Source organism: Dermacentor andersoni, chromosome 1 (genome assembly GCF_023375885.2).
Source record: "Dermacentor andersoni chromosome 1, qqDerAnde1_hic_scaffold, whole genome shotgun sequence".
Classification (NCBI taxonomy): Eukaryota; Metazoa; Arthropoda; class Arachnida; order Ixodida; family Ixodidae; genus Dermacentor; species Dermacentor andersoni.
The window spans coordinates 340,563,906-340,590,924 of NC_092814.1; the positions used below are offsets into that span (position 1 = coordinate 340,563,906).

General features: G+C 48.6%; 1 long non-coding RNA gene across 2 annotated transcripts in view; it reads left to right on the forward strand.

Annotated features, from left to right (window-relative positions):
• LOC129381259 (uncharacterized) overlaps window positions 1-27,019 on the forward strand; it is a 105,473-nt gene that overhangs the window by 30,287 nt on the left and 48,167 nt on the right. For both annotated transcript variants that reach the window (XR_008609473.1, XR_011891269.1), the window contains exon 2: window positions 20,851-21,098. This is a non-coding gene — a long non-coding RNA (uncharacterized lncRNA). The remainder of the gene's footprint in view (window positions 1-20,850; window positions 21,099-27,019) is intronic.

A 27,019-nucleotide genomic window follows, 5' to 3' on the forward strand; every position in this document is an offset into this window, starting at 1 on the left:
AGGTTTATTTACATTATGTACAGTGAGAGTCAATTAACAGTCGTAGAGTCATTACGGGCCGGCAGCAACTCGGACGCTGCGGCCCGTCGCAAGAAGTTCGAGAGAGATGAATCAAGGGATGCTCTGGAATCCTCTAGAATGCTCTACTGCTGCTCCCGGTCTGCGTCTTTTAAGCCCTTCGGTGCCTCGAAGACACGTCACGTTCGGCCAATGGGAGAGCCCGCTTAGGTGACGCCATTTTCAGCCAATGGTAGGCGCCCGTGCGATGGTGTCACACCCGGCGGCTCCCTGCGGTCTTGCCTTGCTGACTTGCAATGCCCTCTTCAAAGGCGGACGGGGGCGACGCTGCTAGGTTGTCACGGCGCATTGCCTCAGGAATGTGGCATCTGCTTCTGCATTCCTTACTTAGCAGTGGTGCGATTCGATGTTGTCTGGGGAACTCGAAGTAGGCTCAGGAAACGGCCCCATATCTAACAGCCCGTAGGTGCCCGAATACATGGCGTGCAGTAGTGTTCCATGCGGGTAGGTTCCAGCCTGGAGTCTTCTCCAGGTTACCGCTTGTTCCTTACTCATTGTCTTATGCGCGCGTGGGTAGCGACGCCTCTGCTTCCTGTAGTGCGCCAAGATATCCGAGTACTTGGATATCCGATCATCATCCTCGTCACAGTCGTTAGTCCGTGTTCTCTGCGTGTCGGAGATGGCTCGGCGTGCGCCGCCTGGTTCCCCGCGAGAGAGTCGTTTCCCGGCGTCCAGAGGATTTGTGCTACTTCTATCTCGGTGTTGTTCAAGACCTGAAGTGCTGCCTTTCCGATCCTTCCGTTCATATACCTTCTGCATGCTTCTTGCGAGTCCGTCACCACGGTAACCAGGGTCCTGTACGTTGCGATAGCCAGGGCTATGCCCAGCTCTTTAGCTGGGCTCGCGTGCTTGACACGTATGGATGTGGCTGTAAGTTTGCCCTTCTCGTCAACCACGCTGATTGCAAATCGGTCGTTTGTTCTGTGCAGAGCTGCATCCATGTATCTCACATTTTTTTCTTCGCTGTTGGTGCGTTCCAGTATGTGCTTGAGCGCCTGTATTCTCGCCTGTCTCCTTTCCTTGTCGTACTCGGGATGCATGTTTCTGGGAATGGTACTTATGTGTAGCTTGTCTCTGATCTCGTGTGGGATACGCTGAGGTAGGTGCCTCTCATCCTCGACTTGGTAGCCCAGATCTTGGAGCAGGGCTCTTCCCGTCTTTGTAAGCTTTAGTCTCTCCAGTTGGTTGACGTTGTGCGTTTCCACGAGCTCTTCCCACGTGTTGTGGACTCCCATTTTGAGTAGTTTCGCTGTGGACGTGGAGGGGGACAGGCCCAAGGCAGTTTTGTAGGATTTTCTGATGAGGGCGTTTAGTTTGTCACGTTGACTGTCCTTCATGTCAACGTATGGGATCCCGTACGTGACGATGCTCGTGAGCAGCGCTTGTATCATTCTCGTGCAGTCTTCTTCCTTGAGTCTGTGACTTTTGCTCGTCATTCTTTTGATAAGGTGGGTTATTTGTTGCACTGTTCTCTGAATTTTTTCCAACTCTGCTCCCCCGGCCCCGTCTTTTTGAATCAGGAGTCCGAAGATGCGGAGCGTCGTAACCTGCGGAATCATGATGCCTCCCACCTTTACTACCGGGTCTGGTATCTGCTGCGGTTGTCGGCCTCTTGTGCGCTTTCTTAGCACCAAGAGCTCCGACTTTTCAAGTGCGCACGTCAGTCCACATGCTTCCAGGTACTCTTCCGCTGTGTCAACCGCTTCTTCTAGAGCGTCTTGCTGTTTACCTGTCGACCCTCCCGTAGTCCAGACGGTGAGGTCGTCAGCATATATTGCGTGACCAATCCCTTCTATTTGCTTCAGTTGCTTGGGTAGCGAGCTCATCGCCAGATTGAATAGCATCGGCGAAATGACGGAGCCTAGTGGCGTTCCCTTTCGCGGTATGTCAAATTTCTCACAGCGTAAGTTGCCTATCCACCCACTGTGGCTGTCCGTTCTTTCACAAAATGTTTGATGTAATTATATATTTTTTTCGCCGCAGTTATATACGTTGAGGTGTTGTAGTATGGCTTCGTGTGACACGTTGTCGAAAGCCCCTTTCATGTCAAGTGCGAGGATGGCTCTTTTGCTGTGCGTGTCCAGTTTGTCGATGACTTTTTTCTTGACCTGCAGTAACACATCTTGAGTGGACAGGTGAGCTCTAAATCCGAACATGGTGTTTGGGACGTGTCCGTTGTCTTCTAGATGTTCGATCATGCGGTTGTGCACCATGTGCTCGTAGTATTTAAGCACACGAGGTGAGGGATATAGGTCGAAGGTTCTGCACGCTGATGAGCTTGTTGGGTTTAGGTATCATGGTTACCTCGGCATGTTTACATTCCGGTGGTTTTACTGTGTTCCCAGCACTCGTTGATGTATTTCAAGAGCGCGTCTACAGAGGGTCCGTCAAGGTTCCGGAGTGTCTTGTTTATTCTGTCGTAACCCGGCGCCGTGTTGCGGGTGAGCTTGCTCAAGGCCCTCTCGATTTCTGCTTCTGTGAAAGGCCGATCCAGTTCTATATTTGGGTTGCCTGGATACTCCTCAAAGTGCGAATATACAGTTATGTTCCGCTCCGTACCGAGGAACTACTTCTTCACTTCTTTGATAATGTCTTCCTCTTTCCCCGGGTGGTTGTGTATGAGTCTCTGCACTTTCTGTTTTGCGGCGTTCTTGTTCTCTTTCTTTGATAGGAGAGTCTTGAGTACCGCCCAAGTGTGCTTGCTGCACACTTGGGCACACTGGTCCCTTGAAGTTTGTTACATGTTTCGCGCCATTTCTTTCTTTCAAGTTGTTCAGAGTACTCTTGTGTTTCCTTGATCAGCTTGGAGCTAGATTCGAATTTTGAGTTTCCGGTTGCACTTGTTACGCTGCCAGCGTTTCCCGAGAACCCTCCGCGGCTCTCACAAGTGGAGTAAGTGGGGGTCGACCACGGGGGTGACTTACGACAGTTGGATTGTCCTCGTATGCTTCTTGGCTCTTTCCAAGACTCCTCTGATCCATATTTCTATGTCGTCTATCGTCGCATTAATGGCGCTCTCGTTATTGCGAAAGGCTTCCAGTCTGTGATATTGGCTTTTCCGATCTTCATCATTGCTTTGTGGTGCGGGATGATCGCTTGCACTATATAATGGTCGCTACCCAGATTCTCGTCCATTCAGCTCCACTCATACTGTTTGAGTCCATGTAAGAATGTGAGGTCGGGGCTGGTGTTTCTAGATACACTGTTGCCGATGCGCGTGGGTGTCTGCGGGTCGTTGAGTAGCGTGAGGAGGCGTTGTTGTTGGGCTACGTTGTGTACATCTTCTCCTTTTTTCTTTGAGGCCGCATAACGTCAGGCCACATGAGGAGCATTAAAATCTCCAACGACTATCAGTCCGTTAGCCTTGCTCAGCTTCTTCATCTCTCGCATTAGCTTGTCTAAATCCTTTAGGTGGTCCTTTGGTGGGCTGTACACGTTTAACACAAAGAGGCATTGCTGCTGTTCTTTCTCGGGTACGATTTCGACGAGGGTGTGTTCGATGCGGTGTTGGATGTCGTGTCGTTGAGCGTTTTTGGCCTTCTTGGTCAGGATTGCTGTCCTCGTTTTACCGTCGGTGACTTGAGTGAGGCAACCACTGACCTTGGAAATGTTTAGCTTCGGTTTCTTGTAAGGCTATAATATCTGGCTCAAACTGCGTGCAGAGTTGTACAAGGTTGCTTCTCTTCGGATAGAATGACAGTTACACTGCCAAATTTTGAGCCTGTTGGTTGTAGTCATCTTTCTCTTTAGTTAGCCTCGCCATCTTGTTCGCTTATGGTCTGCATTATCTTGGCTTCTCTCGTAAGGTACTCAAGTTTCTTGCGAGCATTCTCCCTTTCTTCTAGCATGTGGATGCGGTCTGTAGAGCCTGAATCTGGTTCTCTATTTCGCTCTTGAGACATTGGAACCCAGTCTGTATCATCTGTGTTACCGTGGTTTGCATAACCTGCGCGTTACTGTGGACAGTGTGGTTTCCATCATGACGGTCACGTTGGCGTTGATGCGATCTTCAAGTGTCTTGAGGTCGTTCTGGGATCACCGCTTGGTTCGACAGTGTTGATGGCTCTGGTCGTGTTGGTGATGATGGTGGGGGTGGGGATGAAGGCCGCGGTAGTGGTGTTTGCGATTGCTGGGTCTGTTCTCTCCGTAGTTCTATTTCTCGCATGAGGTATTTGAGCTGTTTTTCTGTGCTGGCTTCCTTTCCTTGCGTCTTCTTCTTCTGCTCTTCTAGCTTTCGCTTCAATTCATCGTTGTCTTCGGAGAATCATTATCGTGTCTTCGTACTACCTCGAGTGTCTTGTGGTTTGAACGCCATTATTTTCCCTCGTCGTATGATTGTGCCCTGTGATGACGTACGCCCGTTGCCGTTATCCGGGGGACGCTCTGTTTTCTTTTCCTCGATCTCGATCCCGACTTGGATCTGGATCTTTTTGTCTGCTCGGTCTCATTCGGTGACTGTGGCGATGGTGACTTGGTCATCATGTTCTCGTTGTCGTTGGTAGTTACTACGCTGGCCTGGTACCAGAACCTTCTCTGTCTCGATCTTGACCGCTCCCTGACTCTCAGCGGTGGCGGGGCCGGTTTCAGCTTCCTTCGACAGTCTCTACTCGCCGTTTCATGGGGCATTCGACAGAGCTTACATTTCGGCTCGCGTTGGTGGTTGTATGGATCACAACAACAGCGTTGTGTTCTCCGCAGTCGTCACATAGTTCGTCGTTTGGATTAGGGCAGCCGTCTTGTCTGTGTCCTATCTCCCCGCAAGACCTGCAGTACTGGACTGACTTTCTGTAGGGTCTGCAGCGGGTGAGCGTACATTCAGCTTGAACGTAGAATGGCACGTGCGGGCCCTCGAAGGTGATCACTGCCGACGTCGATCTTTCCAGCATTCTAGCGTACAGGATTTTGCACTTGTTGGTCGTTGCTAGTAGATCTACTAGCTGCTCGTCGGTGGTGCCTTCCTGTATTCCGTGAACAACGCCACTTACAGTGCCCTGAATTGGCTTGAGGTACGGTGCGACTTTGTATGTTGCGTGTCCTATTTCGATGCTTGTTATTTCTGCTAGTTTAAGTGCGCAATCCTCTTCGGTACTTGCCAGAATTAAGTTTTGTTGCCACTGTGTCTGTATGATCACTTTGGCGTAGAGCTCTTGGGGTGTGGCTCCGCATGCTTGGGCTAATCCTCTTGCTATCACTCCGTCTTTCCAGTTTGATACTTTCACACCGGCTTTAGGTCTGTAAACAATCTTGTAATGGTTTTCTGGTAGCGGTGGGGTCGTTGGCCAGCGAGGGCGTGGCTTGCTTGCGTTGTTGTGGCCCCATGGCTTTTGAGGGCTTGTTGCCGTTTTCCATCATTCGTGTTCTGCCCCTTGCTGTGTTCGTATGAGAACTCCTTCTGCGTCTTCGACGTTGCGATGGGTTCTTTCTTCTGATATCGCGCTAGTAGCATCACCTACGGTCCGGTCTTACATAGTGTTTTTCCTCTGTTGCTGTCGAACGTCGGTTCCGTGTCGTTCATCTCTGCTTCATTATTTGTTATTCCTGTTATGTAGTTCGTTCGGTCAACTTCCATAACGCTAGGTTGCGGCTACGTTTGTAGAGAAAAAAAAAACATTAAAAGAAAGTCGTTGTCGGGCGTCCCGGCGTGCACGTGGATCTCGAGGCACGACGCGCGAGGCCTCAGGCAATAGGGCTCGGCAATCGTGAGTAGACTTAGCTGGACACGGCCGTCATCATTGCAAGTTTCAGGATTAGTACTTGCGTGAATAATAAACTCACGTCGGTGCGCTTGGTCTGTCTAAATGGCGTTTATTGAGCTCAGTCGAATGCTGCGGACAGTCAAGCGTTGCGAGGGGGCGATCCGCAGGAATTGCAAGCTGAATCGGGAGCACATGTAGAGCAGGTCTGCTCGGTTGGCCCACTTCTCGCGAAAGGAAAAGAAAAATGGTAGCGGCAGGACATGGGCCAGGTCGCGTTGTTGTAAACCGCGGCCACTGCACTATACAAGCTGAATTTTTTTTTAGGTTTCGCTAAAGCTTTCGACCGCATTGCACATTCCCGTTTGTTCTCAATATTGTCTGCGCTTTGCCTTGATTCTCTAACCCTGTCATGGCTTCGTAATTTTCTTTCTTTCGTTCCGCCAGCAGTTCACTACGGTTAACCATTTCACCTCTTCACTCTGCGACGTATCATCTGGCGTACCTCAAGGAAGTGTTCTTGGCCCTTTATTGTTTTTAATATACATTAACGACTTGACCGCTGATACATCTTCCTCCTTAGGACTTTTTGCTGATGACTATCATTTACCGCTCAATTAATTATATGGATGATCACCTCGCTCTCCAAAGTGACCTTAACCACATTTCAAACTGGTGTACTAAATGGCAAATGACGCTTAACTCGACTAAATGCAAAGTAATCTCTTTCACTCGCAAGCGTACTAATTCTAACATCTCGTGCCTCATTGATAGCACAATAGTATCTCGGGCATCAGCATACAAGTATTTAGGTGTTCACCTCACGCGTAATCTTTCATGGGCCACGCACATTCAGGACATTTCGGACAAGGCTTCCAGATCACCTGGCTGTCTGCGCCGGAACTTGCGAAACTGCCCCAACAATGTAAGAAAATTGGCTTACCTAACAATTGTGCGACCGCAACTACAATTTGCGTAAGCTGTCTGGTATTAGATTTGGAGGTCGATCCCACCGCTGTCAACCAGATGTAGGATTTGGAGTCGGGCTTGTAGGACGATCGGAAGAACTTGGGGCGACAGGACTTAGGCGAGCAGGATTTATTTACATTATTTACGTTTGAACATGGGATACAGTTACACAGTCTAGCATGCCTCCCAAATGGAGCCCGCAAGACGAAGCATACAGCAAACGAGCACACAGCTCACAAGTACATTGACGAGCACAGAGCACGACGGCGAGCACCCCTAGCCGCCGACAACAGCTGGTGTTATATCCCTAGGTGAAGCAAAACGTTCGACGGCAGCGTAAACAAGCCGCCTCTCTGCGGGACGTTTTACAAACACACACACGCACACACAGTTTTCAGTGCCCCCTCCGCGGGCAGACGACCTTTGCAGCGCAGTCGTCGTGGTGTCCATTGTCCTGCGTGGTGTCCATTGTCACGCCCGACCCCAGCCGGCGCCTCTAAATTCCAGAGCGCACCTCGCACAGCGGCCTCCGCCGCGGTCGATTGTCTGGTGTCTCGAAAAGCGCATGGTTGGTTAGCGCTGTCCTCGCTGATTCTCTGAAGGGCGCCCCCACCGCGGGTGGATCGAAACACGTGCAGCGGGCTGAAATAACTTGCACGTTGCCACCTTGGCAGGCCATTCCTAACACTGTTCCCCATATCGAAACTACCTAATCGGAATGCTAGAATCTATACAAAATAAAGCCGCTCGTTTTATTGCACAGAACTACTGTCCGCATTCGAGCATAACGCAGATCAAACTTGATATCTCTCTCGAACAGATTTTTGTCCTTTCATTGCTCTCTTTTGCCTATTTTATAAATACGATTACAGCACCAGGCAGTCTCCATTACCTCTGGAACCACGTTCACGCATTTCGCGTCAACCACATAATCAATTTAGCATAAAGCGCATGCACGGAAGGACCCAAGCCTTCAATTCATCGGCACTTCCACGTGCCATTGCTCTTCGGAATGATCTTCCCGACTCTATCGCATCCATCAGTGACGACCAGTCATTCCATGATCAGCTGCGGAAACATTTTTCTAAGAGGTGACGTCATGACTTGGGTCTCTTCAGTTGGTTTGCATTTCCATTCTCGTTGCTATTGTGGTATGCCTTGTTATCTTGTACATCTTACATCATTGACATTTCTTGTATGACCACTGTTTTCCCTTACGATATATATTGCTCACATATGAAGCATTCATGTTATTCATGGTATAATACAATGTTCCTTGCGCCTATGTATATATATTTTTTATCATTTGCTCTGTACAATTTTTTCCTTTTTACTTGTTTTGCATTTTGCGTCGTTATTTGATACTTGTCATACTGTTTATGCTGTTTTTTGTCCCCCTTCCTCAATGCCCTTCTCTGCCCTGTAAGGTATTTTAATTTTTCGCACATAGAATCATTTCGTCGGCCGTCATTGAGCAGATTAATTTCTTCACTTGTCTACAAGTACTCATTTTTCACCTGTAAAACGCTGGACATTTTCATTCGCATCCTATTTGCTTGAAGCGTGTGTAAGTTTGGCTCGCTGTCTGTGCAGGATTATTTCAACGGCCAACATTCCGTCAGAGCCTTGCTTGCTTCTTTTTTTTTTGCTATGAATTGTCTTTTTTTCTATATGTAAGCCGCATAGGCGGGTAGCATTGAAAGAACAGTGTCGCTCATTAGCCGCGCATACGCCATCGCAATATGCAGTCTTCCTGCCGGTCACACGCTCGATGACATTCTACTTGAAGTGGCGCTGGCACATGTCTGATGCGGTTGAAATATTTTGTCAGCACGGCGAAGGGCAAGCGCACGTCTTTCGGAATGTTCTGGGTCTCAGTGCATCGAAATCAATGATATTTTCGCCCGTGGCCTGTATGTTTGTAGTCGAACTTACGATTCGGCGCAAGGCAAGTGGTCCCCCTCCGGCTTGTTTTTATTCTGTGCAGGAACACTTTCACTCCGCCCCGGAGTCTCACGAGCTTGGTATTCACGAACATCACCCGCAATCTTCACTTCGAACCTTAAAGGTCTTAAAAATTACAGGCACTCTGGGAACTATCGGCACTGTGAGCGCAGCGCACCGTGCCGTCAGCGTGTTAACAGACGATGTAAATTACTGCTTTTGAAGATTATTCATTGCAGCAACAAACATCGCACTTTCATGCACTATCTCAACGTAATTTCACCATTTTCTTTCAGTTTTTACTGCGAAAACCAATAATTTTGAATATAGTAGGCGCACAATAACAACACAGCAGCAGACTACGCGCGCTTCGCGACAGGCCTCGTGACTGCAGCGCCACTCCTGCTGTCATGATGCGGAGAAGCAGTGAACTACGCCGGTCGGCACACCTACCTATCTAGCCTCCGTAGCACTATAGTCGGATGCAACAGTCTGCAGTGAAGCCTCGCCCACGCCCTCTTAGTCACCAGCCACTGTTCCTCCGCGAGGCTGCAAGTAGTTGGTACCTCAAACTTTCCCTGTTACCTAAATAAGGCGGTAAGCACAAAAACAAAATTATAAGCGCGTAATCTTATGCGTCTTCACTCGTCTGTTATAGTGTAACGGTGAAAGCCTAATTCTTTATTGAACTGCAATAAACCGCATGCTTCGCTGCAACCATTTTGTCTAGTTTCACTTCAGTTAGCAGTGAATTTTCCTGATTAAAAAGGGATCAGCAATGAAATGAACTGTACCGCGGACTTTTGAAGAGTGAAATGTTGAGACTCCATACAGTTTGTCCATGTCTGTTGTACACCTCATTGCTTCTGCCAATGAAAAGACTTCATGAATAGCAGACGATCCGCAGGTATCAAGTACGACGCTATTTCGAAAAGGTCGCATGACGAAATTTTGTTTGCTTCTGGGATTGGCTGAGATTGGGATTGGCACAACCCCGAACTATGGTGGCCATTATCCGCGCGGTCCATGTGCCTTGGTTACCAACAGCTTTTTTTTTTTTTTTTAAGTTGTATGTTGCTATATTAGCACGATAACAGGGAGGAGCTGTTCACCGACATCGCGCCGCGTTACGACGCTCACGAGCCGTGCCGCACTGTCTGTGCATGCGTGGGCGCGCGTCCGCAAGCGTTTCTACGGGCGGCGGGTGTCTGCTGATTTCGCAAGCCCCAGCGCAACCTAGAACACTGCGTACTGCAAGCATGCACAAGTGCCAGTCATAGGACGCAGACGACCTTATTACACGCATCAGCGAACTATAATAAGAAAGGTGCGGCCCCCACTCGCAAACGAAAATCTCATTTGTTTTAATCTTAAGACACACTGACCAGGTAACGTTACAGTTTTTAGCCTCAGTGAAGAATATCTGTGTTTAGCTTCTGAAAGCAAGACACACGTTACTGCCTATATATTGTGAGATGCTGTATGTGATACACTACGCGTACAACACGAGTCTCAGCGCGGAGTGGCCTAAAAGGTCTAAAACAGTCGAATATCGTAGTGCACCAGTGGAGCAACGCCGCGGACAAGTCCTTGCACCTTTCGGAGGCCCGCTACGCACAAATACCTTCCTTTTTAAACCTCCGACTCCCTTGAAAGGCACTACTTAAAAATGATTTAAGCGCTGTACTCATGGCTGTACTTGTCCGCGATAAGGTAGCCTCGCCGCCTATGGGATTATCTGACTGAGCTATGTCGAATGCCCGGTCGCCATAGTCGGAAGTTCGAATCACTCTAAGTTAGTTTTTTTCTTTTTTGACTATGCATGGTGAGCTTGAAATTCACCTCCTCCAGTGCACATCTGCAGGCTTGAAATGACGCCTGTCACCGGCAAAAGATGCCGAGAATGAGGGGCTATACTAATCCAGGTAAAACCAAATTAGGTAGGCCCACTAAGCTTCAACAAGACACTCCCTCACCAGAAAAGGAATTGGCCTCCCTGTTGCAGTATTCGGCCACTCCCTCCCAAATGACTCACTCAATTACCCAATGGCCCTCAGTCTCCAGCAGCTGCGGAGCACCTGACCAAGGCGGCAGTCAGACCTGTAACGCAGCAGAGGGTGCTAAGAATCTCTGGGTCCGGACAGGCCGGCAATGGAAACTGACCCTTGCAACGTTTAACACCCTAACCCTCTCGAGTGAGGCTAGCTTAGCAGGACTCTTTGAGGAACTATCAGACATCCAAATTCAAGATGGCGACAAAATTTTCCCGGCAGAAAAAAAAAGAAAACCGCAGAGGACATGAATTTAAACCTTTATTTAACATGAACTTTATTAATCCAAAGATTTGTTAGTGCTGTTCATCAGTCTCAAAACCACTGAAAGACTCCTCCGAGTCGGTCGCAAAGAAAAAAATCGCAGCATTCCGCATTGAAGTTCACGGTTAAACGTTTAGTACTAACCAGAGTTCCGATACAAGCCAAGCTCAGCTGCAATTTATGACTACCGACGGCGGACAGCGAATCGCGGCTGGGCCATGCTCGCATCGCAGCTGGCGGCGCCGCAAATACCAGCATGTTTTATTCTTCGTGTGAAATTACTGCTGGGAGAGGGTAAAGCGGCAACAACGCTAACAAAACATTGCTGCTTATAAGGAGCGTCGGCGGGTCGTTCTGTAGCGCCATCTGCTACAGATTGGAAATAAACCGGAATAGGCCTAGCGATGACATCAGTGGCGAGCCTGGGGCGCTATTCTGGACATCCCGCCATTTTCTTCGGTGCATGACGTAGGCGCGACGCAAACAAAATGGCGCTGGTGGCCCAGTTTTTCTTACGTAACGTGACGCCAACTTGACGTTTCGCCTAAGAAACTGAAATGAAGGCACTGAATGTAGCGTTATCAGTAAAGCAAAACAGTCTTCCTCCGCAGTGAAAATAAAGCAGCTATCTCAAAGCGTATGATTATTCCGTCGAAAACGCTTCTCGCTTCCGTCGTCTGCTGCGTACAAGCCGTCGTCTGCTTCAATAGCTAGGATGCGTGTCCCCGGAAAATGGAATGAGTCATCGCATGTTGGCGACAACGCGCTTGTTTTCTTGCTTGAGACAACATACGTGACCTACCAGTGGTGATGCGCGCACGTTCTAGGCCACATTATCGCTATCTCAGAAAAGGCAAGTGACTCAGCCCGACTCGGCTGGCTGAGAAACGGCCGAATATCACCGATAGCGTTGCGATCGCCAGAGATATCCACTAGCGCGACGCAAGCGCCGGCGCTGCCATCTCTTGTTCATTTCGCTGGTTACTCGCACCGCGGGAGGAAACTTCAAGGCGCCGCCTTACGTACCTTTCTTTTTATAAATTAGAAAGAGGCCATTGTCATAACTTTTGATTGCGCGAAAAGGCATTAATTCATCTTGATTAAAATACAAATGCAGCAGTGAAAAGTGGACAACAGTGCCGAAAGTTTGCTATGTTCAACCAATATTATTTCGTATAAACGCGTTCTTTTAAAAAATGATGGCCCCAAACACAAATGCCAACACCACCCGAGAGCGATGCAAATACTATGAGCACGCGTTATGAACAAAAGATCTTCGTGGCGCCAAACGACGGGGAAAATGTGGCGGTACGCATTCCTCTCGGCTGCCATTGCATATGACTGCTCGTTAGCATAATTCGCGCGGCTCGTCGCAGAAAAAATTATGGCGGGAAATCTCAGCAATGGCGGCCCAGCGCAACGTCACGCATCGTCAAAATGACGTTTACGAAACAGCCCTTCCTGTGACGCTCCTCACGAGATATTCCTTCAGCCAATCAGCAAGCTCGCATGGCGCATATCTTGGATCGGCACCACATATTCGCGCAGTTTCAGATGCATTGCTCTGGCTTCTGCACGCTACCGCTCACATTTTATGTGAAGCGTATTACTAGAGCTCAACCCAGCTCCTCAGGCGCGGCGGTGTCGCCTTCAATACCACGTGACACCGTGACGTCACGACAGAGGAGAAACGCGGCTCCAACTCGCCGTCGCCTTCAAGGCTGACCACGTGACACCGTGACGTCACGACAGAGGAGAAACGGGGCTCCAACTCGCGCCGTCGCTCGCGGCGTCGCGGCGGTATATAAGCAGCTACGCTTGTTTCTAGGTGGCTTTGGCTCAACTCTTGCAAGATGGGCTGGGTGGGAATCGAACCAGGGTCTCCGGAGTGTGAGACGGAGACGCTACCACTGAGCCGCGAGTACTTTATTTTTTCTTTCTTTCATGGTATTTATTATAGTTGCATTCAACCAGACGTTCACCAGTTCTGCATAGTCAGAGAATGGAGGGCACAATAAAAGTCACACACAGAAAAGGCAGCGTTCATACTGTGAGTAGAAACGTTCTTGTCACTTTAGAAGGGTGGCAAGGATAAGCACCTCGCCAAAATAGGGTACCAGTCCGGTTGTACACCGAGTCCATCATAAACCTGCTTTAGGTGTAGTGTCATTTGGATGAAATTTGCCCTTGTAGGTACAACCCTTTCGGCGTTTCTGTCCATCATTCGCGTTTTCCACAAACTGTGCATTCCCATGACAAAAAACATATCGAAAGGTGCACTATTATCAGAGGTTGGCAGCAGGTATCGCACAGTATGGGCGTTAATTTCAAAGTCTTTCTTTAAAGGGCCCCTGAAACGGTTCGGACAAATGTTGTAGACGCGTAGGGTACAGCTTAAGTAGAACATTCACACCACAATTTAAGTGAAGCGTTACGTATTAATGGAGCTACAAGCGATTAGAAGTTACCCTCCTCCCTAGTCATGCTTTTCCTCCTCAACTCGTTCGCCGAGCGATCGGGGCTAAGCTCCGCCTTCACTGGTTTCGCGTCACGATGCGACGTCACATCGTCCACTTCCGGTTGTTTTGGAGCCCGCCCCCGCCCGCGTGAAACCTCTCCGCTAGCCGCTTGGCCGTCAACCCCAAGCGAGAGCTATCGAAGCAGCGTGCGTTGCGAGCATTCGGTCGTAGCGCCGAACGTGTCTGGTATTCCGGTAACCACAGGCAAGCTGGTCATTTCGGCAAATGACTGGAGGCATAAACTCAAGCTGATGAAGGAACTTTAGCGTAGACGTACGTGCGGCCTGATCGGTCTGCACGGTCCAGCCACTTGTTGGCGCAGCGCTTAACCAGCCAAACAAAGCGCTAATATTGCCCTAACCAAGTGTAAAACATTTTAAACATTTATAAAAACAAAGTGTTGATGGTTACACTCCTGCGAAAAATACACACCAGCAGCCAAAGAAGAATACACTTCGTTACTGCTACTGTGTATGGTTGAGCTCTGTGCCACCAGGTGGCTGCACCGTGCAGACCATTTGCATTTGCGATTCTGCTCATCCCGTTACGGCACAGTCAAGCGGCCAGACCCTGTCCCCTTGCGCTTGCATTTGCCCTAATACCGGACTCGCGAAACGCTATTGCGTTAGTAATCTTCCGGTGTAAAGTGACGGCCACAAACGCGCAAACCCTGGCGCCGATCGGATAGCGGCAGTCCGATGCGCAGCAGCCAGCTCGCTCGTATGCTGCCTTGCAGAGGGACACGATGTCGCAGCTTGACATATTGCCAGTCGCTACGTTTGCAGTCCACAAAGCAACAAAGTCGAATCATAGTGCTAGCGAAAAGACTGAGACCGACTCTAACCGCGGAGCTCTCGTCAAAATGGAGTACGTTGTAACACAAGCAGACGACACTTGCTGTGTGCCGGAAGTGCTTAATTGTATTGAAAAATCGTTCTTGTGCATTCTCTTTATGTTACTTTCTGTTTATAAAAACAAATGAACTAACATTCCAACTATTACGAAGATCATTTGTTTACCATAAAGTTGGAAAAATTATTGATCACGCGCCCTGGTCTGCCAATCGGATAGCTCGCCCCACTGACGTCATATGGGTGATTTTCGTCATATGGGTAGGGACGGCTTAAAATTCCGCCGAGCAGCGTGCTCCGATCGGCAGCGATGTGCATTTTTAAAGCTTTATAATAAATTACACGCTTTACGCGGAGCACTTAGATGTGTCAATTAATGATCAGAAGGACCTACTCTAACGACTCAGTACGTTTGTAGAAAATCGTCAAAATCGTTTCAGGGTCCCTTTAAAGTCCGTTGGAGGACATCCCAAAATAGGATGGCGTCAGTGTAGCTAATAAAACAATGTTCAATTGTCTCTGGTACATCACAAAGGCGACAGTTAACAGAAGAGACAAAGATACCCTTTTTTTGTAGCCATGTTTTAACCGGTATGGTTTCACTATGAACTTTATAAAAGAATGTTTTGCAGCAAGGGGATAAATACATTTTGCGAACTCGCTTTAGCACATCGTGGCCTGGCAATTTAATGTATATTGATCGGTAAAGTGGAGGCAGAAATAGCATGGATAGTAAGTCTTTGTACAACGTTTTGCGCGACACAGAATACAAGTATTCAGTGGAAAACCGAACTGTCAGGAAACGAACCGCCAAGTAAACTTCTTGCATGAACCCCCGCAAGCATAAGCGCGAAGAAAAACTCGAAGAAACAACTAAATCAGGTAACGCATTAACAAGTGTGACTTGCATGTATGAACGAATTACAGGATGGGAAGTATCGCGAAAAAAGAAGAAACGAGACACTATCTGCCGCACATAAAGATGTACTAAGCCCAGCCCACCTTCACTAACAGGCCTAAAAATATTGTCTCGCCTCATGGGCTCAAAAGTTGAAGACCATACGAAAGTTGCAAAGATACGGTGAAAGCGTTGGATGTATAGCCTAGCACAATGGATAACTTGCAATACATAGAAAATTTTTGTTGCCAAGAACTTATTGCAGGCTTCGGCCTTCCCAAAAATAGAAAGTCGTTGTGGAACGAATGTCTGGGCGTAACTTTGTAGTACCGAAACCCGTTCTTTCCAATAGTGTGCGCTTAATTTATATGCGTCTAGCGGCACGCCAAGATACTTTGGCGGGACTGAGCCGCGAGTACGATGCTTCAAAGCGGTACAAAAGCGCCTCTAGTGAATGCGGTGTTGCCTTAGAAACGAGCTGTTTCTAATGCTCAGGCGTGCGTCGCTTGCTCAGGCGCACATTTCGTTGCCGCGCCGAACGCTGCGTTGCTCGACGCTCACCGCGTCCAATGCGGGGCGCGTAGTCGCTGCGCCGTAGCCCATTGTCTTACACCCCTTGGCGAGTCGACGGGAACGCTGTCGCGTTCCACTATTGAAGGCGAAGCAGGGTAACGCATCAGTTGTTTCTTCGTCTAGCCGAACCAAATATAGCCAAACAACAGCAGTTCACCAGGCTAAACAGTGGTTCAACAACTAAAATAAAGGCTAGTATGCTTCGCATCCTGGGCTTAACCTTAGCTAAGCCACAGCCATTTTTTTTTGAAGCGTTAACATCGCAATATAGCTGCCAAGGACCAAAAAAATGTATTAGTCCATAAAATTTGCAGCCTTACGTCACGTTTCGTCATCTTGATGAAAACGCAAAATTGCATTTTGCAATACTTCCGCTTCCCGGCACAAAATTCAAAACACGTGACCTCTCGACAGCCAATCAGAGAGTAAACATGGCGGATAATGGCGGCCGTGCAGCCGCCATGCGTGTCCAGAATAGCGCCCCTGGGCGAGCGATCAGAGGCGGTCAAGGTGGAAGGAAACTCAGGAGAGGCCCTGACGTCACTCTTTGTGACGCTAAAGTGAAGCCGGAAGTTGGCGTTGCTCATGGCGTTGCTCCGCCTATCGGGCCAGCTTTCCTCTTGTTTACATTTCTCGCGAAACCACGCCGCACTGCGCGCAACCGGGCTGCTCGGACGCGCGCACTCCACAGCAATACTAAACAATCGCGATGTCTCATTGCATTACCGTTGCCGAAGTCATGTTAAAAGAAGTTCATAATGAACTTCGCAAATTGGGCCGTGAGGTCGAATCGGCTGCTTTTACCAGCTTTTTATGAAAATAAACATGCCGTAGAAGGCCAGCCAGCTGAACTGTTCTCATCAACAGCAGTACCGGCGGCTGCCCAGTTCTTGCGTGCTTTTAAAAAAAGGTCACCGTTATCGCTGCCTTCTACTTGCTTTTCTCTGCTTGGACTTCCTGAGGCTCTCAGACGGTCTTGCGAGCTAGACGTCTGGCGATACGAAAAAAAAAAATGTACGCATTCTCACTGCACTGCAAGAACGCACTGGACACGTAGTACGACACACCAACCCGTTTGCGATCCATTTGGAGTTTATGAGCACAAACACTCGCTTGAGGAATCGACGTGCTTTGTTGAACAAACTTCGGGTGGCGGCGCATCACTACGACAGCGCGCCGGCGAGGAGGCAGAAAGTCATTTCTGACTCCGCGTTTAGATTGACTGCGGCCTGAGGTACCTTCTTCCCACGGTAAATGAAGCTGCACGGAACCAAAGTTTTGCGATAGCCGGCGCATGGTGCAGAACAGTACGCGCGTAGAACCGGCCTACGTGCGACCATGGAACAGCCGTTTGTTGTGTTCGCAGGCGTACCTTCTGCGGAGCCTTGCCGACTCTTGCAGCGCATCCGCTAACCCTCACTTCCCTGCGCTTCTCTCGCGCACAGGTACGATACGCCTGCGGTAGGGAGGAATTTCATTCCTTAAGTCAAAGCAGCCGCTTCTTTCCAATCTTCCAGGATGAAGCATCGGCTGGCAGGCGCATGGTGCCGAGGGCAGCAAAATGCACATATTCTGCGTAAAGCACTATCAGCACGTGTATTGAGGTACACCTGTGCAGGTGTGCATGAACCTTGAACGCGCTCTGCTTAAAAGACTTCGTCCTGTCGCGAGTACTGCGAGGAACAAGCAAAAGTTAAGCAACATGTGTTTTAATATGCACAAAAGCAAGTTGTTACTGAACACGAACTATGCATTCATAATGTATACGTTCTACGTGCCGCAACGGCACCATATGCGAGGTGAAATGCAGTAATCACTGACCTGTAAGGCGTTCATTGTACAGATTCTGAAACGCATCGGTTTCGGCCTCCGATGGCACGTTAGCATGATTCCGCCAAAGAGGGCACAATTTCCCGCGGATATACCTTCGTCTGTTGCCATTGCCGTGGCACATTGCGTACAGCGTTGCATGCGCGTTCATTTCACAAACTTTAGTTCCTCCTGTCTCACCTGGCCACAGCAACATCCGGGAGAGCACGGTCCAGATAACGCAGCGCAACAAAACACGGAGACCAACGCAAACTTGCCAGCATGGCGCCTTTGCCACGGTACGAAACCTACGGAGCAACACGTGTGAGCGCACAGAACCATAACAAAGCCGCCATTGTGGCCCGAAAGGCGTGGCCGCTGCAGCAAAGAGATTAAGAAACAGCAAAAAAAAAAAACTACTAAGTCATTTCCTCTACACTTTTCTCCAAGCGCGCAGAGGGGGTTGGGCTTCTCTTCAGTTTCCTTCCTCCATGGAGGCGGTGATGCTGCCGGGACGCCAGAGCGTAGCCGCGACCACGGTGCTCTGGCGGAAGCGCGCGGCGCGTCTCACTCATGTTGGGCCGCCGCCGGTGCGCGGTAAGAGGGCCGTAAAGTCCCTTGATAATTTGAAAGTACCGCCACTCTGAGCTCTGCCGCCGCCGCGCGACCTCCTCGCCTGCCCCTTGCGCCCCCCCCCCCCCCCCGCGGCAGCCAGTTTTGACCCCGTTTTTGTGCACGACGATTGGTCTCCCTGCCGTTGCCCGTGGAAACGCGCGGATTTTGCGTTTTCCTTGTGTTTTTCTTTTTTGTTCGCGCCATTTTTCTCCTCAGCTCGGCTTGCTGGGCGCTTTAGGTCGGCGTAGCGAACGTTGTACGCTGTGTTTACTGCTCTATGTGCTAGTGCTATGCCGCGCTGTTGCGCATATAACCGCAGTAAGAAACCTGAAGGTGGTTATGCCTTTTTTATGATATCACAAGGAAAGCGTGACGGCTTGTGCAGGAAGCCGTCACGCTTTCATAAATGGCATAACCATATTCAGGCTTCTTGCTGCAGCTATATGCGCAACAGCACGGCATAGCGCCAGCGCATAGAGCAGGAAACGCAGCGTACAACGTTCGCCACGCCGATCTAAAGCGCCGAGCCAGCCGAGTGTAGTATAGTGTCGCCCCCTGCCAGATCTCTGTGTTATCATACATTTATGTTTCTAGTAGTTTAGCTAGATGGCGCACCCCCCTTCTGTCATGTGACGAGCTGGGACCAATCGGGAGGTGTCATCTGGCACGTGAAGTCCTTTTTAGTAATAAACGGCCGCGGGTCGGCTGAGTCTTCGTTCCGGTTTTCATCAGGAGCAGTTAGCTCCGAGTCTCCTTCACTGCATCGGCGCTCGCCGCGCGTTCGCTGGCCGGGGGCCCCCACTTGCCTGCCGCTGCCGACACAACACCGAGCTGAGGAGAAAAATGGCGCAGATTAAAAAGAAAAACGCAAGATCCACACGTTTCCAAGGGCAACGACAGGGAGACCAATCGGCGTACAGAAAAACGGGCGCAAGACGGCTTCCCACGGGGGGGGGGGGGGGGGACGCGTAAGGGGCGAGGAGGAGGTGAGGAGGTCGTGCGGTGGCGGCAGAGTTCAAAGAGTGGCGGTACTTTCAAATTATCAAGGAACTTTAGGGGGGGCGGAGGGGGCTGCAGAGGGCTGGCGCGCCGGTGTCCGGACATTCCCTGGCCACCGCGCTGGGATAGTGCTTGGCAGCCTCTGTCTTTTAGAGTGAATTTTTTAGAGCGACAAACCGTAAGCCACTGTTTATGTTACGAAATCTTAAAGTGTGAATTATAATTGCTGCGGCGCTTTTCTATCTTTTCTAAACAAAAGTGTACAGTATTTCTCTCAATGTGGCAGTCACCGTTCGTCTTTTGCTGAATCCACTACTAACCTAATTTACTTTCGTCACTTCTGCTTCAACAAACCGTTGCTACTATTTGTCACAATACAGTTCCCGGTCTCCTTTCATACGAAGCAAGGTTCTGAGGAGGGAAGCATAGGATTAGTCTCGAGTAAACAGAAGCACCTTCACCTAATAAAGTATGTTCACATTCATAAATTTCACTGTTTATACTCAAAGAAACATGATGCATGGTGTGCTTCACATACAGATTCTATGCAAAAGGTCCGAATTCTAGAAGCCACGAATTGAGAGGCAGGTATAATTCCTTAAAAACCATGCTGCCTTACGCGCTATCCGTGGTATATCCGTGGTATCCACGTGCATGCTCTTGAATGAATTATTCTAAACGCTAAAAAGATTCAGGGTTTTCGCTTGCCAACACCACACGCGGGTGAAGATGTACGCCGTAGCGGGTGACTCCGTTATTATTTATGCCAGCCTGGACTTTTTTGACGTGCATCTTAGCTTAGCCATATTTCTCAAATTTGCTCTTCTGGACGTGCTGATGGTTACAAACTTATTGTGCACTGATTCATTACGGGGTAAACAGCACAACAAGAGAGAAGTGAGTCCAGAACGACAAACAGGAAAGCACCTGTCCTGCCCTCTATTTTTGCCTTATTTTTTTCGTGCTGTTTTGAAGCCTTACCAACAAGCTCAAGTTCAGATCACAGACCCTTTTAAATTTTATTCTGTACTGCTGTGCGCGAAATTGTGACATACGCCGGGTTGATGTGCTTCTCACACCCTGCACTCTTGGTGCCCTTGTTCGAGAGCATCCTATGAACCATGCAATCGACTCTTTTCACTGAGCATGGAAACTCTGTCTTTGCACATGCAAAACCTGCTGTTGCAGTTTGGCGCGAAGTACTTCTCGCCTACAATCCGTCACAGCTCGAGATGCAGACCTCCCTTTTATTCTTGCGATTCAGACTGTTCATCTGAATTTTTAAGTGCTTACCAAGAACTAAGATGATAGATTCCTCAATTGTGAAGTGAACCTTGCTAAACTAATAGTTTATCATCTGCCCACGGCGCTTGTCGGCAACCGCTTCTAAGGATCGACAAACGCCGTCTGCTAGAGCACGCGGTGCGTTTGAACTGTCGGAGTCATTGTCATCTGTTACGGCACCTGCGGGATTTTAATTATTATAGTAAAAGGCAGGAACACTGAAAAAAAATTGTTTTAATTTCTTTCAACGCACTTTGGGTACAGTTACAAGTGCTTACATGTTCAAATGTTCTGCTTTTTCAGCCTCCTAACGTGTGCTGCCGTGCAGTGGTGTAGATGTGAAACACCACCAATAGTGAGACGCGTTGCGCTCCAGTGGCCCCCGCGTCGTCGGAGCACCTGTTCTTGCACCGTGGCCGCGACCACTCCTGTCTGAGGGGCCACGTCGCTGTGCCGCAGGGAGGTCATCTGTACAGTTCGACATGCAAATGTTGGCATTTGCCAGCAAGACCGCTGTGAGCCGGTGGTCCACGAGCTGCAAACGGCGTGCGGTGAGTTGCCGCATCGCTAATGGGGACGGGCCTACAAGAAAAAAAAAATGCCATGTGAATTTCTTTTCGTTAACAGGATGTGGCAGGCCAGTGTTGCCTGCGTGTGGTGCGTGGAGGAGAAGGAGAGGGGGAGGACCGAAATGACGCAGAAATTTTGCAGTTATCAGTGAAGCTGGGGTGGGGGCTCTTGCACGGGTGGGGCCGCTTGTTTGGAATTTTACAGTCGTCCAGTTTTAGGTACATCCCATTGTCGAAAACCTCGCACCGCACAATGAGCACCACCCGTGGTGTTGTTTCCGATGATGACCAGATGGAACAAAATCTAATCAATGTTAAGAGAATTTGCGAAGGCCCGACAGAAAAGAAATGAAAACAAAGCATCTAGTACTTACCTTTGGTTCAAGTGTGCTTGCTGAGAATATTGAGGCTGGGTAAGCGGAGTTCTGGGTCAGACCAAATGTCCCAAACCCTCTGCGATGTCTCAAATGCCAGTGATTTGGCCGCAGTTCACACAACAGCCAAGGCTGCCAAAGTTGTGCTAAATGCAGTGCTCATGAGCATCCATCTGAATCCTGTGAAAATACTCCACACTGTGTCAACTGCAATGGGGCCTACTTGTGGTCCTGCCCATCGTTGAAGAAAGAGGAGGAAATAGTTACACTTAAAGTAAAACAAAACATTTCATTTAAAGAGGCACGCAGGCGGGTGTCGTACCTGCCCAATAACAGCTTTGCCGATGGGGCGCGCCACTGGCCCACATGCAGTGAGCCGCCAGTGACGCCATCCACCCCCCTGGGCGCTGCAGCTAGCGCTACTCCAGTAGAAAGGGCCATCGACCTCTGGGCTGGTGGCCTCAAAGGTCTCGTCGACCGAGACAAGGCCTTCACGTCAAACGCAGCGAGTGCATGTCCAGTGCCTCACAAGAAAGAAAAATCCCGCATAACAGGGCCCCGAAGGGGCTGTGTAAGATATTCTTACATGAGACACACAGCACAAAATTGTGTCTGCAACATGAATACACAGATACTACAGTGGAACTTCAGAGGACTTCGTGACCTCAATGACTTCACAGAACTTGTACATAAATTTAATCTGAAGGTACTCTTGTGTCCAAGAAAATTGCTTAAAGCCAGCACAGTCGAACTTTCTCAAGCAATATGCCAGTTTCCGTAAAAACCGTGATAACGCTTCTATCTTGTCTGGAGGTGTAGCTATAGCTGCGAATAAGTCTTTTGCTTGCCAACAGTTTGCCCTTCAGATGCCCCTCAAGGCTGTATTTGTGCAATTAATATTGTTTAACAAGCTTGTGACCATTTGCTCCATTTACATACCACCAAACTATCACCTCAGTAAAACGGAATTTTACAGCCTCATCGACCAGCTTCCAGAACCATACCTGAGGTACCCCAAACTGGGGTACTGTGGTGTACCCCAAACTGAGATACCCAAACTGGGGTTAGGAAAGGGAGAAGAGGCAGTTCCCGTACAAGAGGAGGGGGAGGTGATGTGAGAAGGCAAGGAAACCCCATTACTGTATGACAGCGGTTGCGGGGAAACAGGATAAGCTTAAGTTCAAGGTACAGTACAGCATGTTGCTGCTATTTCTGAAAAATAAATGCCATGCAAATATGTCAAGCGGGCAACTTGCGCAGGGCGTGCAGACGCAGAGCCGCATTAATTAAAGTGCACCACAGGGTCCAGGTGACACTATGGAAGCGGTCGACCATCAAATCAACACTTCTATGCATGCTGCATTAGCTTTGCAGCTATGGCATTGCTAGAGGTTGTGGATTTGATCCAAATCGTGGCAGCTACATTTCAACGGGGGCAAAATAGAAAACCCACGTGCACTTAGATTTGGGACACGTTAAAGAACATCACGGTGTCAAAATTAATCCGGAGTCCACCACTACGGCTTGCCTCATAATCCGAGTGTGGTTTTGGCATGGTGCAGCCCCATAATCCAATTCAAGTTTAATACTTCTGCCACAATGCGATGTGCCATGTGAGGAAATGACAACGTTCAAACCTCTCAGAGGTTATAAAATATACAAACAAATAGGTTTCAAATCTTGCAACCTTACAGTGTGTGAGAGGCAAGTACAACAGAGCTTGAACAAAGTGTCTAAGTGGGCAGATGAAAACGGGTTTAAAGTTAACCCCCATGAATGTTCATGTACTTTTTACAAGAAAGAGAAGTCTAGAACACGAAGTTTTTGGGCACCATACTTGACTCTAAGTTCACTTTCACTCCACCCATAAAATATCTGAAAGCAATATGCCTAAAACCAATGAACCTAATGAAAATTCTATCTCGCACAACATCGGGCAGTGACAGGATGCGTTTAGTGAACTTTTACAAGAGCCTCATACAGTAACGTCTGGATTATGGTTCCGCGGTGTATCACTCTGCTGCTCCAAGTGCATTGAAGGCTTTAGATCCCGTTCACCATTTAGGTATGTGCCTGGCCACAGGCACCATCAGAGGTCCTACACAGAGTATATGTAGAATCTAATGAGTGGTCACACCACCTGCAAAGAGCACACGTAAGCTTCTCATATTTCCTGAAAATGCACTCAAATTCTGAACACCTGTGCTATAAAACTGTTAACGATTTGTCTTCTACCAAACTATTTGAAAACTGCCTTTCAATGAAAATGCCTTTCTCACTACATTTGAGGAAGCTGAGTGAAGACATGAATGTCCCACTGCATGTGCATCCACTTATGGCTCCAACAAGGCTGCTGCCACCATGGCTGTGGCAATTGATAGAATGCAACATGTCATTTGTCAAAGTTACAAAGCATGCTCAATGGGAACACATCCGAATGTACTTCTTAGAATTTCAGTTAAAGTACTCATGCCTGGAATTTTGTACTCGCGCATCAAAGTCCCATGCAAGCGTGTCTTATTCAGTAGTTGGTCCATCTTTCTCAGAACCTGATGCTTTGCCCCCGGAAACGGGCATCTTTTCCATGGAGGCATACGCAGTAATGTCTGCGGTTAAACATGCCACAAACAAAAATTCCATAGTCAATGAACTTTATTCACTTCTATATACTGCGTACATATCCAACCAGCTTGTAATCTGCTGGGTGTCTGGCCACAGTGGCATCGAGGGGAACATGCTGCCAGACCAGATGGCTACATCTATTACGGCGAAGGCGAGCAACACTTCCATATCTGTCCTATGGCAGATTTGAAGCCTTTTCTGCGCAGAAAAATTGGAACATACTGGCAGTGAATGTGGGACACTGAGACATCGAATAAGTTTCATTTCATTAAGCCTCGATTGGGTAATTGGTAACCATCAACAAAAATTAGGTTAACTGAAGTAATTCAGTGTCGACTTAGAATAGGCTGCACCTAAACCCACACATGCTGCCTGGTGGTGAACTTCCCATCAGCGTTTAATGTGGAGAAACGCTGACCATCCTACTTGTCCTGATGGAGTGCCACAAATCAGAAGCAGAAAGAAAAAGCACTTTCCTCTAGCTTACTGACAAAATATGCCTCTCCATCCGGCACTGTTCCTTCATGTGGACTCATTGCAATAGCAATTATATGGACACTTCAGGCACATTTCTTCTGTATAATGTCCTAGAGCGATAAAAATCATAGCCGTGCACCGGAGGAAAGCGAGCAGGAAGTGGCAAGGCTTCAGGGTAGGGAGGGAGGGGTTTTCTACTCTGGGCAGCCCATGCGGCCCCGCGCGCCCCGCCAGGCCGCTGTAGTTTAAAAGCCATCTGCAATGGGTACAGAGTCCGTGGTGCGTTTTCGCGCTTTAGTTCATGTAGATGGGAGCGGCAGTGCAAAGGTCAATTTGCTCGCTGCTGCTGCCGTGTTTTCTCACTGCAGCATTTCGACAGTGAGTTTCCACAATCATCTAATGAGATGTGTTCATGTTTGCTTGTGCTTGTTAACCCATGGTGACGCTATGCTTGTTAACCCATGGTGACGCATGGTAATACTGCCAGTTCAATTTTAAGGCGAAACCCTTAAGTGGCTCATACCCTGATGGTCTGGAAAACGCTTTGTGTGGTACAGAAAGTCATGTGAGCTTGCTTTGCACAGACACGCGCTCGTGCGACTGCTCGCGCATTTGTCGTCTTCCTCCACAGCTGGCTCCGATGCCGCTCCTCATGCCAAAAAAAAAAGGCAAAGTTAATTAGGATAGAGCTCATTCAGGTACCCAAACCCATGACTTTCGGTGGGAGTTGAACCGTTGAGCTTATGTGTAAGTCGAACCCACATTTGGTGTTAAAGGACCCCTCACCAGGCCACATAGAAAATTTCAGTTATACGCAGTCAGTGCTACGTGAACACTGAGGCAGGCAAGAAACAAGTGGATCGCAGAGCATGGATCGCATGCTGAAACGCTGTAGAAAATGACATACCTTCATTGTCTGTGTGTGCGACTGAACGACATGGGAACTAGCAGACGAAACGGAAGTACATTCCGGTATGAAGTAGAACAAAAACGTGCAGACCTTAGGTTTGTGTGTTTCATTATTTCTCTAAACTTTAATTCATCTATTGAAGCAACAGATTATACAAATAAAGGATGTTGCCTTGAATAATTCACGAAGTCACATGTCACTATGCAACGTTGCAGCGTATACATGTACGTAGGTACACTTGCGCATATGCGTCCCCTCTCCGGCTGGGAGTGCGGCTCCCATAAGGAGAAGGGCGAGAAAATTATGGCAGGTCAAAGAAAGAACCGACTGTTACGTTCGAGGTGAACAAAACAACTAAACTTTATTTCGATAGTGATACCCATTGCCGAGCGAGTTCGGAGGAGCACAGGGTTGCCCATCGACGAAAATAATGAGACTAAAGTTGGCAGTTTCTTCATACTCCCTCCGGAATGAGCTTCAGGTCATTCGTCCATGTATTTCGTGCAGTACAACAGTTCAATCAGTCTTCTCAATGTGGTTCCATTAGGCATGTGCACCATGCAAGCGCTTGATTCTTCCATCTCGTCTGAGAAAAACTTCTGCTACTTGTCCAGTGTTCGAGAGTTGCCTCGGTAGATAGTGTTCATGGACTAAAATGGGAGTTCCTTTCTTCAGTGTGCTTGACGAATTTGGCAGAGCGAAATGTGCTGATCGGAGACTCGTCAGGTACTCCTTTTGCCAGCGACGCCAAAATTGGTTGACCATCCTTTGTCGGTAGCGCTAGTGACAAGTGAGTTGACTAGGGGGCTGAGCTACCTCTGTAGCGGAACCACTGTCAGGAAGAGTGGTAAGTCACGCTTTACCACTAGAAAGTGCGATGGTGCTAGAGGTTCGGGCTCGTTCGCCTCCGTGTAGACGTTGGTCAAGGGTCTAGAGTTGATGACAACTTCGATTTCACTTAAGATTGTCGTGAGCTCCTCGAAGTTGCAATAGCTGTTTCCCAAGACCTTCTTCAATTATGTTTTCACAGACCAAACCATTCTTTCCCAGAATCCTTCCCACCAAGTAGCTTTCTCAACTATAAATTTCCAGCGCATCTGGTGGCTTGCGACGATGTGAATTTCTTCTCCTCTTATTGTTGTCCATAGTTGCCTTAGATCCTTAGGAGCAGGCTGGAATGTCCTGGCGTTGTCACAAAGGATGACTGGAGGAACTCCTCTTAAGATAAATCTTCGGAACGTCATCAGTAAGTTTGAGGTGGACATGTCGGTCACCAGTTCAAGGTATATCGCACAAGTCACTGCACATGTGAAAATAATGATGTCATCAAGACTTCCGGTTATTTCCTTGATCCTTTGTGTTCCATGGTCCAGCAAAGTCGACACCCATAACCCTCTCATGAGGTGGAGGAGTGACTGGCTCAGTAGCAGCTCGGCTGTTAAAACGGATGAAAGTTGCACATTTTTTGAGCACCTTTTTCACCATATGCCTTCCCCTCAGGATCCAGTACACTTCCCTCA